Below are 12,340 nucleotides of genomic sequence, written 5' to 3'. Positions count from 1 at the left end.
AATTCCTTCTGAGCGTTGACCAGGGATGGGAATAGCTTTGCTCTCAGACAAACTGCACTGGAAAGTGGACGAATGCAAATGTAGTTAGGTTAAAATGGAACATCTTATCATGTGTTCTCCCTTTGACCTATTTTCAATTTATTCATTTAAAAATTATTTTCTGTAATATTTTCAATGGAGATTTTTTTAATGTTTTATTTTGTTATTGATATTGGAGGATTTTCCCCCTATTCTCTTTCTTTTTGTATGATTTTTCTCTACATGAAATCCAGAATAGGTAAATTTATAGAGATAGTAACTGGATTAATAATTTCTTGGGGTTATAGCAGAGGTGGTGGGTGAAAAATGGGAGCTGAAATAATGGGTAGAAAACTAAGTTCATTTCCATTGAGTCAATTCTGACTTATTGTGACCTTCTAGGACACAGCCCCTGTGGGCTTAAGGGAGTCGGAAGCCTAAGAAGAAAGTTTTCTAAAATTGATTGTAGTGATGATTACACAACTCTTCAGTATGTTTAAACTATTGAATTCTGTGATATGTGAATTATATGTCAATAAAACTATTAACATTTAAAAAGACACGTAATTTTTTTCATCTCTCAGTGGCTGCTGTTCCCTGTTATCTGATGTTCAATATCTTAAGAATTATTGTTTTATATATATATATATTTTTTTTTAATTCTTTTTATTGTTAATTAGGTGAAGGTTAGAGGGAAGATCATCAGTTGTATATTCATTGATGCATACACATTTTGTTTCAAGTCATCCGTTGCAACCGCCTCCCACTTACTTCCTGTGTTTCCTGTGTCCACTGCCCCTTCATCACACCCCTCTATACTTAGTCCTGGGGCAAATACTGTCCCTTTGATTTCCAATGGCTGAATATTCTAATGTGAGGATGAGCTCAGTCTCAGGCCAGTATGGTGAATAAGGACCAGAGTCTTGGGGGCCCACTAATTTCTGTCCTACCACTGGTCTGGCTTCATTTATGATATTGATTTATGGTTTACAATTTTCTCCCACTCCATGCAGAACCTTCTAATGTGATTACTTTCAGAACACTTCGTAATGGTAGCTGGGAACCATCCAGTTCTTCTGGTTTTAGGGTTGAGGAGACTGAGATTCTCAAGGTCCATTAATCCATTGGTTGTTTTTGTTTGGTCTACTTGTTTCCATATATTTTTTCATGAAAAGTACTCTTCTTTCCTCTGGACAGGAGAGACCAATGATTGCTCCTTGAATGGCTATAAGTCTGCATGAAAGAATAGTATAGAACAATGTGTTTGTGAACTATGTTATTCTAATTAACCTTGGTATCTTCTGAGACTACAGTTTTGATTCCCCAGACCTAGTGAGTCATTCCTTCAAGGGGTTTGGTAATGTCTAAGACATTTTCAGAACTTTTCCCTGGCTGTGATCCACCACATTCATGGATATATTTGTACAAAAGAAAATAACTAATGCTATTAAGTAGATTCCAACTCACAGAAACCCTACATCTGGTTTCTGAGGCTATATGAGCAGAAAGCTTCATCTTTTTCCTATGGAGCAGCTGGTATTTGAACCACCTACCACCAGTCAATAATTCAACATACTTGACAGTGCTTCCAGGGCTGCAAGCTAAATGCACATATTCAAATACTTTCTATCATATTTATATATCATGTGTATATTACCACTATCTCTCCCATAGCTTCAGCCCAGATGTCTATCCAAACATTTGTTCATTAATACCCACTATTGCAGGATTGTGTATATGACAGTATTTAATTCTGTTGCAAACCACCCAGTGTCTTTCTTTGCTTCCATTCCTGTTTGTCAGCTTCACCCTTACTGTGTATTTCCTTCCCGTTCACGCAAGTTTACACTTGTCTGCTCCTTAGCCTGTGGTTTCCCTGTTTTCCTTTACCTCCTCCTTCAGATCTCCAACTGAGTACTGATAAAATATGTATGTGAAGAAAGTGCCCGATGCAGCAGGTAAAGTCACCTGAAAGCGTTCAAACTCAACTGCTCCTGTGGGGTTGATTCTGACTTCCAGTGACTCTGTAGCACAGGAAAGAATGACCTCCCAGAATTGTCAAGACTGTCCATCTTCATGGAAATCGCTGACTTCATCTTTCTTTGGTGGAACATCTAGGAGCTTCCGACTGCTAACCTTTCGATTAGCAGCCGCCTGCTTAACCATTGTGCCATCACTGCTCCTGCCGAAAGTGTTAGAAGAGAAAACACTTAGACCTTGTATAGACTCAGAATAACTGTGGCCCACAAGCTATACTTTGCCAATGCTGCTCTAAGTGATGGGCCAGAATGGCCTTTTAGAAATGAGTATGACTAGTTTGATTTGACTTGTATGAAATCATTTTACCAAATATATGAAATATGCATTTGATCGGATAAGAAACATATAATTATTATAAAATAATTATTATATCGGTCCAGTTGAGAGATAATAGAGGAGGCAGAAATGTTGGGGACAGACTGGTTTTATAAATCTGAAATAATGGAGGGAATTTGGGGTTGGAATTAAAGACTTGAGAATTTTCAGCACGCAGCTCACTTTATACCTCTAGCAGGGGTAGGATCATACAGAAATTTATGCACATTAACTCATTATTTCATTCATCCTTAATAAAAGCAGGCAAAGATAGACTAGATCACTTCATTTGTATAGACAATGGACAGAAAGCACCGAAACGTTAAGCAGCTTCCTCAGAGCTACCAATGGAAAGAGACAGAATGGCAATATTAAATCAGTCCATCTGGTTTGAAAGATCTTACTCTGTTCCCCACAGCATTCTGCTCTCGGCTTTCTTTAAGGCAGAGTGGTAGCCTTTAGATTCTGTTAGCTTCTGCTCACTGGATTCTACCACCCACTGGATTGTGCCTCTGAGTACTTGGCCTTCACCCATTTGCCTGTGGTCCTCACATGCAAGAAATGCCCAAGTTGCTCACAAAGGAGAGTGATCCCCTATTGCTACCCAATATCGATTATGTTGCTCTGGATGTATAAGCTCTGAGAAATATGATTATAATGAAAAGGTCACTGATATATTTTGAATACCCACAACTTATTCCTTGAATTGCAAAGGAAAAATTACTTTCTAATTAGTAGCTATAACCCTGTTACTTGAAAAACATATCTTGTTGACTTTATTGCAAGATTGCCACCAAATAGATCAGAAATGTCTAGTGCAGTGAAGATTTTCTCTACAAATAAAAGAAGACATGACTACATCGAACTCTGGGTTTGTGCAGAGCCAGAAAGCTATAGAAACAAAATAGGCGTGGGGAAGAAAGTTCTGAATTAATGCCCATTGAATCTCTGCCCATTGCTAAAAAAGAGCCTTGGAGGGGAAAAAAAAAACATTCTGGCAAAATATTGATTTCCATTACTTTTCATATTTTCTTGCCAGGACCAGAGCCAGATGTTCTGCAATATAGCAAAGTCTGTTCTATTGGTATTTTTGGTTCTATTAACTTCAGGAACTACTGGAAGTTTTATGTGAGAAGATTCACAGGTGTTTATCATCCAAATGTTCGGAGGCTTCAGTGGTTTTGATGGGGTTGGGGAAAAGGTGACGAATAGTGAGTATGTCAAAATAACTGGTGTTCTCAACTTGACATGCTCATATCCATAATGAAATACATATGCTCGTGTAACTTCTCTTCTCGTCCACATAGGTACAATATAATTGAAGAGAGTCCATGAGTTTATTTAATCCCTCCTAAAAAAGAAACCAATGCTTCATGATTAATAAAAGCTAGGCAGAGTTTAGGGTTGGTGCTAGAGAAACAGGTTTAAAATTCACCTACTAAACCATACCACAGATCTAAGTACTTCTGAAAAATCCACCATGGAAACTTCTGTGGAACACAGTTCTATTTTGACGAATATGTGGTCACCAGAAGTCAGATCACTGATGGTAACTATTGCTTTTGATTATGAGTTACCAGAGTCTGCTTATCAAAAGAGGCTTACCACCACTAGTCCATTGGACTGGTTCATGGATCGACTCGTCCATTGGCATAGTGTCGACTCTCCGAGTTCCACTTGCACTCACATAGTTTTAAGTGTACAATGGCCATTATGTGAGACAGTAAAACACATTGGAGGTCTAAAATGTAGATAAGATTTTGCTTTAGTGAAATAATCTTTCTGAAGAGCCTTCCAAGTATTCATTTTATTCATTACTCCAATGGCGTGGCCAGGAGGAGCCCTGGTGGCATTATGGTTGTGTGTTGGGCTGCTAATCACAAAGTCAGCAGTTCCAAACCACCAGCTGTTCCATGGGAGAAAGACAGGACTTTCTACTCCATTAAAAAGTGACAGTCTTGGAAATTTGTGGGGGCAGTTCTTTCATGTCCAAGAGGTCACGATGTGTGGCAATTCACTCAATGGCAGTGAGTTTTCTGAATCAGTTCTGTGCTGGAAATACATGCATTTGAAGAGATTGCATATCTCCTTTATAAGAATGGGAAGAGAGGGTGGTGACTAAAGTGTGAGACCCCTCAGGTCTCTCCCATACTACAAAGACAAAATGAACTTACAGCACAATATGTCACATCCCAAGGAAAGAGTGAGGATCAGAAAAAAGTTATCGATAAAGCTAAGCTGGATGTGATTAGATGATAAGTTGGAATCCTTAAGTTTTCCAAAAGCCCCTTTAGTAGGACTTCTATGCCCAGGTCAACCTGAAATATCAGGCAGGACTTCCCTCAAATATAGTAAACACATGATCTCTTCAAAGATTCAGCAATGCAAATTCTCATTAAGCAATAAATCCAAGGAATAAATCTGACTTGAACAGTCAAAACTTTGTCAGTAGATCCCCCCTACGATGCACGATGGACCTGATCTGGTTTCCAATATTTCAGTCTCTTTGGTTTGTATTGTTTGGTTTGGTTTTTGATTGTTCATGTTAGAGTGTGTTTCAGAGGTCACCCTCTTGAGGCTGTGTTATATGCTTTTCTGGGTTTTGGTCTATGAAACTCCGGATTGATGAACCCATAGGGATAGTCAATAGACTAAGGGGGAGAAGGGTTCAGTGGGGTAAAAGGGAGACGGTGTCAAGGAGTCCATGTAGCAAAAGAATGTTTGGACACTATTTGTGGTAGCAAGTGTACAATATTACTTGGCGTGATTGAAATATAGGATTATATGATGTATATATTCAATCCCAATTAATTAAAAAAATCTTCTTGAATATTTACCTGTGGACAATATCTGGGACTAATTAAAGCCTTAACAGGAATATCTACTGAGAGAAAGAAGGAATCAAATATCTGTGAAGCCCATGGAGCATATGTCAGGGGTGTAATTTTAAGAGCAGTGTGATAGGTAGGGCAGCAGGGCTTTAACAACAGATCTCTATGTATTTCACCATTTTACTCAAATCGGCTTTAACAATGGAACCAATATTAAATTCTTAGATGACAATAGCAATCGTCATGGCTTGCCAATTTTTCCTGCAGTCACATTGCTGAGAGATAGATTATGTGTTTGCATTCTTGATCTCATTCTTAAAATAGCAATAATCTTTGATGTGACAGTTAGGTTTTTGTGTCAACCTGGCATCTGTAAGAAGATATGAATGGGGCCCAGCCTATCTATCAGGTCACAGCCTGGTTGGGGATGTGGCCTTTTTATAAAAGAGACACTGAGGAGAATTTAGAGCTCTCTTGCCGTTTGTCTTCTTGCTTGACTGGGTCCTGCATCTCATGTTTGGGCCAGCCACCCATGTGGCCCTCCAGCCAACTGGGAGCTGTCAGCATACTGCTGTGTTCCTGTGGACCTTGGACCCATGTGACTGTATCCACCAACCTCTAGTGTCCCACGTTCTCTCACCTTCCTGTGTCATTCACTGGTAGCTGCATGAGTCTGAAGGCCTCCGACTAGCATCTGGCCCACAGACTTGAGTTGGACTGTGTTAGACTGCTTTCTTGATATGAAATTACTTTTGATATCAAGTTCTTTCTTATACACGTATGGTTATCACTGGTTTTGTTTCTCTAAAACTCTGCCTAACACACTGGGGAAAGGGTACCCTTATTTAAAAGGTGCGTTTTGGAATCGCTGGAAGGACACGAGAAATTTTTCATAGACGGTTGGCAGTGACCCCGTTTCCTAGAAGATAGTTTATTATCCTATTAGACAGAGTGAAAATACACTTTCTCCTTCTGTAAGAATATGCTTTACGGAGCTCTCAAACAGCTGCTCAAAGCTAATCTGAAGCACTCTCCCTCCCCACCTACTCCATCTTCTTTGTAAGGATAAAGCCATGTGGCCATCTACATAGCCCCTTTGTCTGTGTGCCACACCCTTTAGAGCCCTGATTATATCGTGGCTGTTAAACACAAGGTCCGTGGTACAAAGTTACCAGTCGCTAGGCAGGAAAAAGATTAAGCTTCCTTCTCCCATAAGATTTACAGCTTAGGAAACCCAAAGAGACAGTTCTGCTCTGCTCTATAGGGTCATTATGAGTAGGAATCCACTTGATGGCAATGTGTTTGGGTTTTATGTGTAACATTCCCTTGGGAACCCTGTTGTCACTGTGACCCAAGTACTTGATTGCTAACCCAAAGTCAATGGTTCAAACTCGCCAACTGCTTCTCAGGAGAAAGAAGTGTCAGTCTGCTTCCTTAAAGATCACAGCTACGGAAACCCTATAGAGGCAGTTCGACTCTCTCCTAGAGGGTCACTATGAGTCAAAATCAACTTCATGTCAATGGATTTGGCTTGAGTGTAACCATCGAGCACGGTGAACGAGTGTGTAATGTGACTACGTCTGGAGGAGAGTAGAAAGGGAGTACTGAGACCAATTTAAAATTTTACCTTGACATCTGCTCAACGCAGGTGTGTCTGATCTATGAGCGATAAGGATCAGATGATTTGGAAGGTTTAAAAGAAAAATAACACACTTTCTGTGGAGGACTGAGAATGGTCATCTGGTTTTGGAAGACCGCAAACACTGGAAGAAATCCTGACTTGACCCCTTAGGAGTCAGAGTTGAGAATTAGCTGCTGTAACCAAGGGTTGATCAGGTGCTGATCATTCTCCTCGATTCCTTGTCTGACTGAGGCAGAAAGACAAGATCCACGAGCAGGGCAGAGCCAGAGAATGAGCTAATACAATCTGTTTAACTTCAAGTCTCGTGCCCGTGCAAAACAATAGCAGTAGCAGACTGGTGAGATTTAATGTTCTCCTTGCCGTGGAATAAAGTGAAGCATTCAGGTAAGAAAATTCAAAAGTCACTGCTGCCGAGTCAATTCTGACTCACAGAAACGGGGCAGAAAACTGCTGCCTAGGGTTTCTGAGATTGAGTGTAGACCATTACCATAGCAGACAGCTTCCTTCTAGGAGTTGGGGGGTTTTGTACTGCAGACCTTGTGGTAGCAGTTCAGTGCACATCCCAGGGCATTGCCAGAGCTCCCCTTGGGGAGAAGGAGGCAACTCTTTCTGAGTAATTAGACACTTGGAGTATTAGAATAATTCATTGTAAAAATTACCTACCTATGCCTGCCTTTGCAGAGTTGGTGGAAAAGTTTATAATGATTATATTCATTAAAAATCTTCTCAGCACTCCTAATATTACAAAAAAGAAACCTTAGGCTGGGAAAAATTCAATGATTGGGACTAAATTAGTTGAATGTTACATAGCAATTTATCCTCATGGCAGGAAGGGAACCCAGTTCCTATGTCTCTCCCAGTGTTCTATTCATTATACAAGACAGAATTTCCTAAACTCCAATAGTCTTGACAGTGTCCTCTGGTGATCGTTGTATTATATTAAGTATATGTAGCATATTTTGAAAATGGTGATTAATGAAGCCAGATTTACTCTGCCAATATTAAAATATATTCCAAACAATAAAAAGAAAATACAATGAGACAAAAAGGCATATCATTGCAAAAGAATAATCAACCTATTGAAAATTCAGAATATATGAAATGTATATAAAATAAAGTAACTTTTAAGTCAGCAGACAAAAAATGAATTATTTGACACATTAAATTCATCCCATACCACAAATAAAACTAAATCCCAGATTAAGTAGAGTGAAATAATGAAGTATTATTAGTAGTAGTAGTAGTAGGTGAGAATGAATCTAATTATAGTAGAAGAAAGAATTTATTAAGCATAAAGGCATAGAAATAAATCATAAAATTAAGAAAAATTTCCTAGGGGAGCAAAATATTTCTAGATGTTGCTGTATAAAATGTGAATGATATTAATATTAGAAATAATTAAAAGTAGTAGGCAAGTTAAAAGATGAAAATAAATGTCTATCACATTTAAGAACCACTGTGTTGAAATGGGTACAGAATTAATGACATTTACTTTAAAATGGCCTATATTTAATAAAAGTTTCAAAATCACTGAAATATATTTCAACTAACCAGGAAGCATCATTTTTATTTCTTCAATTAATTACTTTTAAAAAAACAAATAAAAGCTCTCAGGCTAGAAGAAGGTAAATTATAGTAGTCTATGAGAATAAACTGATATGATAATTTGTGTGGATGTTTTGCAGCATATATCTAGATATATGAAAATAGTCGTACTCACTCATTGTCATTTCTGAGATGAGGAAACTTCCTAACTATCTCTAAATAAGAGACTAGTAACTGAGAACTGGTTAAGCAAATTATCCTACACCCATAAGGTGAATCTAATGCAGCCATTTAAAATACTTGATAGCGTATAACTTAATAAAAAACCAAACTTAGTTCCATCAAATTAATTCATAGCGATCCTCTAGGACAGGGTAGAACTGTCCTCTGTGGGTTTGTGAGACTGTAATTTTTTACTGGAGTGGAAAATCTTACCTTTCTCCCTCAGAGAAAAAGAGCATGCACAGGGACTATAGAAATGCATAAATCAAATATATTTTTATTTGAATTACGTATGTAATAAGTATGTATTTGGTATACTTATTAATTTAAGAAATATTTATTGAATTCTGACTGTGGATTAGACAAAGGTCTAAGCACTAAAAGATACTCACTGCCATTGAGTTGATTCCAAACTCATAATGACTCTCCAGAACAGGGTAGAACTGCCACCTGAGGATCTCCAAGACTAACATTTCACATGAGTAGAAAACCTCATTTTTCTCTCATGGAGCCACTGGTAGTTTCAAACAGCTGACCTTTTGGTTTTCAGTCCAACGTGTAACTCACTGTGCCATAGTAATAAATCAAGTTAAACAGACCACATTCTCTGGCTTCCTGCAGTAATACACAATGCTAGAAGACGATGGAACCAAATACAAAGTTATTCTGTACAGCAAGGTTACGGCGGGTTTTCAAAAATATTTTTACATGGATATAATTTTAACTGTAAATATATACTCTGTTTACTTAGTATAAATGTTTATTACCTTTTACTAAAAACAAAAACTTAAATGACTTCTAATTCAGACTGCTTTTTATATACCTGAACAAAAGTATTTTAAAAACAGAACATTCATAAATTATTTTTAATGTTAAAAACAAACATTGTATTAATAACACAAAATTCAAAGCCAGAATCATAATTTTAATTCTGGCTATTCAATTATGATTCACAAAGGAGTCATTCCTGTAATCCATGATTCCTGGAAATATTCTCTTTATGTATCTCTTTATGTACCTTAGCATGCCAGGTATTCCTTAGGCGTTTCTCATGCCCTTGTTCAATTTATCTATGTGTAATAACTTTATGCGTATTACATCCCTTTATTTCTTCATTGAGGGTCTGTCTGACACTAGCGGAAACAAATTACAAAATAGCACAACAAAGGTTTTCTTCACAGCTGCTTCAACCAGATGGTAGATTTGGGCGTCTGGAAACGTGTTAGGAGAGACTATTCCAGCATAAAGTCTATCTCAAGCCTAGATATCCCCAAGGTCCTTACAAGGCACAGAGAAGACTGCTAAATTTGTGATGCTTTTTTTATACAGTATTTCTACTTTTGTGCTTTTCAACTGTCGACAATACAAAGACTATCTCTGGCTCCCTCACCATCATGCTGTTGTTATTGTAGTCAGATGCTGCGGTGCTTAGTTATATTGTGACAACAGACCTCCATAAGATCTTGTGGGCAGAGTTTAATCAGGTGGAAGCTTGACTAGAGGGCACCTGAGATAAATGCTTTCAGAGACAGGCTTCCCTTCTCTCTTCCTTCCTGAGGATCGTTCCAGCATGCTGCTGCTTGAGCTAGTCCTTTGCCTCAACTGTGTGCTGCACTAACCATGGGCCAAGCCAACCCATGGATCATCAGACCCTGCCGTGCATCCCTAGAGCTTGAAGCCCCATTGGGAACTTCTTCACCTGCTGCTGGAAGATTGTGTCCGCACGTGTGAAATTTTACAGCTTAAGACCCCATTGGTACCTGCTTCACTACTCTCATGCTACTGACTGTTGCTGCCCCACCCTGCCATCTGCTGCCTGAAGCCAACTCTGCTTGTCTTGCCTGTGGGCAGACTCTGCTCTTTGCTTCCTAGACCTTGGAGCAGCCTTGTGAGTTGAAGGACCTTCAGTATATAAACTGTTCCATGTAAGTGAGTTGAACTGAGCCCTCTGTACTGCTGTGTTGACTAATTAGCTGTTATATTCCTTCTCACTATGTAAACACACACACACACACACACACATATAGGTTAACATATATATAATCATAAGTATCCTGGTTTTGTTTCTCTAAAGAACCCTGCCTAAGACAGGTGCCATAGAATCAGTTCTGACCCCTAGAGACCCAATGCACAAGAGAACGAAATACCAACCAGTCCTATGCCATCTTCAAAATGATTCCTATGATTGAGCCTATTATATACATGCATATTTAATACCATGAGCTGAACACATATACTAGGTGATTCTGTTTTACTCTTTCCCATACCTGAGCTCTTGCATTTTGTGATACCATTTCAGAGAACCATTGTAATCTCCAATAGGTCAGTGACATGATCTTTTTGAAGTGATATGATCTTTTTGAAGAAGGGACAAAGATACCTTCTGGTATCTGGGAAGCAAATGAAATCTATTCAAATGTTTCTGCAAAAGAGACTTCTAAGACTTAAACTAAATACATTGTGGGACAAAAAACGCAATGGACCACACCCTTGGGGGATATCTGTGTCAATTGGCCCAACATAGTCAGAAAGACAATGTTCTGCAGCCTACTTTGGTGAGTAGTGTATGGGGTCTCAAAAGCTACTAGGTCATCACAGATACAACTGTTGGTTTCTTCTGACCTGGAGCTCTGGAGGGTGAATAAAACCATAGACTCAAGGGGCAATTAGTGCAAAGAACTAATGGAGTACATGAGTCACAATCTGTACAAACTGAACACCAGAAGAACGAGATGGAGCTGTGCTACCACCCCTGACCGTTCTAACTGGATTTTTAACAGAGGAAGCCAGATAGTAGGAGATAAAATGTTGAACAGAAAATAAAATTCACAAAAGTCAGATTTTCTAGTCTGACAGAGACCAGAGGAATCCCTGAGACGATGGACTTAAGGCAGCCTTCTGAACTGGAATTGCCATGTGAGGAGACTACTTTTCAGTCAAATAATATACAGACCCATTAAGAACAAATAAATAGCAAAATCCTAGTAACACCCAGGAGAAGCATGTTTCTTAGAACAATCAATAAACAAGATCAAAAGGACAAATGTTGCCCAAAAACAAAGATGAGAAGGGGCTGAACATCTGGATGAAAGGAAATGGTGACCCCAGAGTAGAAAGGGAGAGGGTGCTAACACACTGTGGGGAATGCAATGTCACGAAGCACTGTATAGAACAAACTATTGCATGGGAAATTAAACAGTAAATTCCCAGCTAAGGCATATTAATAAAAGAGTTCATATTAGTGCTACTGTGAACTATGTATCTTCATATATTGATTTCAATATTTTAGCCATAATTGGAGTTGAAGTGTTAAATTTCAGTGGGTTATGTATAGAGCTACAGTTGTTGTTCAGGCAATGGAAACATCAAACTTTTAATAGGTATTGCCATTAAAAACTAAAGAGATCCGTTCAAACCAAAATACTCCCCCAAAGAAATGATTACTGAATAAAAAACCCCAAAGAAAGGGGTTTGAATTATGTTTTTGGCTTCTTGTAAACACAGAATGTTTATGGCTTCTTGTAAACAACTGCTGTTGTGTTAAGGCAGGTGCCTTCAAGTAGGTTCCAACTCATAGTGACCACAGGAACCCCAGTCTCCATGCCCTTGAGACCAGGAGATCTAGACGATGGCCTGCTACCACTACTAGTTCTTCTAACTGGAATCCTGACATGGAGTCACAGACAGAGTGAGACAAAACTGTAGAACAAAAAAACCCAACCGTTTT

The 12,340-nt window shown here is 38.7% G+C and overlaps 1 pseudogene; it reads right to left on the bottom strand.

Annotated features, from left to right (window-relative positions):
* Positions 1-2,076: 2,076 nt before the first annotated feature.
* Positions 2,077-12,340, bottom strand: part of LOC101662530 — a 42,186-nt pseudogene continuing 31,922 nt past the window's right edge.

The sequence above is a fragment of the Echinops telfairi genome, unplaced genomic scaffold (assembly GCF_000313985.2).
Source record: "Echinops telfairi isolate 266 unplaced genomic scaffold, ASM31398v2 ScPeMD7_21;HRSCAF=78, whole genome shotgun sequence".
Lineage (NCBI taxonomy): Eukaryota > Metazoa > Chordata > Mammalia > Afrosoricida > Tenrecidae > Echinops > Echinops telfairi.
Note: the sequence above shows the minus strand (reverse complement) of the source record. Positions and strands in the feature narration are given on the sequence as shown.